The sequence below is a fragment of the Haemorhous mexicanus genome, chromosome 6 (genome assembly GCF_027477595.1).
Source record: "Haemorhous mexicanus isolate bHaeMex1 chromosome 6, bHaeMex1.pri, whole genome shotgun sequence".
Classification (NCBI taxonomy): Eukaryota; Metazoa; Chordata; class Aves; order Passeriformes; family Fringillidae; genus Haemorhous; species Haemorhous mexicanus.
This window is the reverse complement of record NC_082346.1, coordinates 14,115,245-14,118,753: the sequence shown is the minus strand read 5'-3', so window position 1 is coordinate 14,118,753 and position 3,509 is coordinate 14,115,245.

Below are 3,509 nucleotides of genomic sequence, written 5' to 3'. Positions count from 1 at the left end.
TAAACCCTGTACTTTATTGCAAATTCAATTCATAATGAAAACAGACAGACTGTTAAATATGAGAGAATACCAAAATCTTCAGCTGGTAAGCCAGAAAAATCTAGATACTTACAATTTATTAATTGTAAAATAAATTAACTCTCCAATTTTTGACTCATTTGAAACAAACACCATGACCCATAAATCACCCTTGACATGTAAATAAACTCAGAACCATGCAGGAAATCCACCCATGGTTCACAAGGACTGGAGGCACAAGCTTGTCCCTGCACACAGGGGTGACATCCTGCAGGTGAATCCATGCCTAGTGTTATGTATTTGTTCATCCTGTTAATTCACAAAATTCTGCTGCAGTAGTGGGACAGTAGAACCTACTGCATGGGCTGCCTGCAACAGAGACCTAAATCCTTGGCATTGGAATTATTAAGACCCAGATAAATTTATTTTAGGGGAAAACACCAACAAAACAATACTCTTAAAGAGGTGCTTCTAATAAATTTAAGTAGTATTCTTAAATTATAGCATTCATTAGGAGCATGACATATAAGCTACTTCAACTAATTACATTTATTTCCCCCAAGTTAATCACCAGTGGAGAGGCAGCAAACATTACATCAGTGCTTGTGCCTGCAGTCAGCTCCCAGCCCAAGGGGCAGCACCTCTGGGGATCAACACATTAGAAGCTACCTTCATGGAGTAGCTATCCATGTTCTCTTCTAAATCTTCCAATATTCTTTCCATGCCAAAAATAATGTCATTTTTTCTTTCATAGGTGCCAATGCCTGAAGAACCTGATTGAAATAGATTTGATTTTCCAGCTTAAAAAAAAAAAAAAAAAACAGGAAAGAAAAAATTTAAAGGTTCTATTTTTAAAAAGTGTTTTTATTCTGCTCATTATACATTATGAAATAGGAATCTGAAGGTGCTGCAATATCCCCCAGTTACCTCAGGGTATTCAGTTCCAGCACTTGCTGACTGGAATTGGCTCACCCCAGTGGCCTCTCCCACTGTGCTTTTAAGAGCTTGGCATCTCCTACCAAAGCCACCTCTGATTCCCCAGGTTTGCCTCAGAAAGAATTAGTCCTAAAGAAGAGAAGTTTAAAAACCAGGCTTAAAGACATTCTCCCAAACTCTTCATATCACCATGTTACACCGGACTTTGAAACCCCTATAATTCAAACAGATAGGTCACCTTGCCAAAATTTACTGTTAGATTTCAGATATTCACCCATTTAGGAGCTGAGCTTTTAGGGACTCAGGCAACAGATGTATCCATTTCTCCAGGCAGGTTATTGTGCATTCCTTGTATGCCAGGGTAGTTGACACTGGTTTTTTTCCTGAAGAAAGATTATGAAATTCCTAGGCATGAAGACATGGGGATGATTTTTCAGCCCTGGAATAACCTGAAAACAGGTGAAAATGGCTCCTGTGGTGATTTAGGGAGAAAATGGGGTTTTCCCTGTTTTGCATACTATTTCATGGCATTCCCACTAAAACTCCACCACTTCTGCTCTTGTTTCTTTAGGGGTATTGACTTTTTCTTCACATGGAGTGAGTTTTAGGGAAGTGTCCCCACTTACAATTCTACAGTGACTCAGGCACAGCACCTCCAGTTCTGTTCCTGGCTTGTGACCACAAGTACCAATGCTAAGAGAGCTTTTGCAAAGACTTATTTAATAAAAAGCAATGCCTTTCAGGCAAAAAGGCAACTTAGGAAAAAAAAAGAAAAAAGGAATGTTATAAGTATACTTCAATTCCTCAGTGTTTGCTATCCCTGAGAGTTTGGGGAGAGCCCTGCTACTTAAGCCATCTCTCTCTTGTCCTTCCAGGCATCCTTTCTAAATTACTTCAGTTTCAGTCTGAGAAAAAAAATACATCACAGCAAGTGTAGCCTGAGGTGACATGAGTGACTCAGGTACTCTGAGATAAGGCCACTTCCAGTAGAAGAGGTCACATATAACATGCCAGCTACATCAAAAAAAATTGCTTGTTTGACCACTGTGGCTTGTGAATAAAGAGCAACACGGGCTCCTCTAAGACCCCCACATTGCAGATTCATGTTCCAATCCACAGCTGCCAAACAAGTGCATTATTTCTGGCATGTTTTCCCAGCCCAGGAAAGCGGGCCAAGAGCCAGCTCTCAGAGCCACCTAACAGCCACCCAGGGCAGGAGTGGAAGGACTTCTTGCAGGGTGGGTGATGACAAGGATGTGTAATCTCACCCAAGCAGGGCTGTTCCCGGGGGAATTTGCCCCAGCTGTCTGCTGGCTAACTTCCTCTGGGGCTCAATTGCACATGTACAATCTGCAGGCTCCTTTTACATGCTCTATTGATGCCTGAGAATATAACCATTCTGATATAACCTTTTCCAGCCCTCCTGGTGGTTGCTCCCAGCCTGCCTGTGCTGTAATTCACCCTCATTTTGTCTGGGTTGAGCTGACCTGGCTCATACAGGTCCATTCTTTGTTTGTTCCATTGGTAGCCTGCACAGAGGAGACACGCTGCATTGTCTCTGTGTCTTTCCACTGAAAGGTTCAAGTCAAAATTATCTGTGTACATTGCCAGAAACTTAAAACCAACAAAAGTAAACAGTCCTGTCAAATAAAGGGTATCAGTTAGGAGAATAAGGATTCAGTATTATGACAACATGACAACAATAGTGAGGCTAAAAGACAAAACACATCAAAACCTCACACCGAAAATGATACTTGCCCATTCTCTTCATTTTCTAGTTCAAAATGTTAAGTACAAGTAAAAGACACATATGAAGAAAGGAACCACTGTGAAAGCTGCTGTGCTTCTGTCAGTCAGTACAAGACAATCTTGACCTTCATGCCACAATATTAAGCCAAAGTTCTTGAAAGGAGGCATTGTTTCAAAAGCCATGCATTTTCTCAAGGGTGAGAAATGCCTGGTAAAGACTAGGCTGAAACCCCTGAGGTCGGATTACCTTTGACATGTGACATCTAAACTTCTTTATCTGAAAGGGAAATTTAGAAAGCTCTGACTGCTCTGTGCTACTTAGTTGTGCTTTGAACAGAATCCAGCATAAGTGTGTACTAACAGAAAGTCCATGGGAAAGCTTTAGATAGGGCTTTAGATATCCTTGATATTTATCTAAACATTTATCCTTTGAGGTATGAGTACACCTGCTTCTCTCCTTTGGGCCTAAAGAGAGTTATTTCTGTTTTGGATAGGTCTGGCATGAAATACACAGAAGATAAAGTGCCACCAGCCACCCTGCCCCAGCAACACCTGAGGAAACAGGTTCCCTGAGATGGAAAATTTTGTCTTTTATCATACAGTAGTGTGATTCTAGTAAAAGCCCCAATGTGGATGCACAGAAGCTTTTACTTCTATAGACACAATATGCAGAATAGGCTTAATGAGTGCCAGTATCTTCAATAGCCCTGACAGTGATAATTTGGCATTAAGAGCTGCAGTGTCACTGGCAGCAGGTAAAATTTGGGAAGCGTGTTTTGGGCAGAGACATCCAGCAATAAACAGTG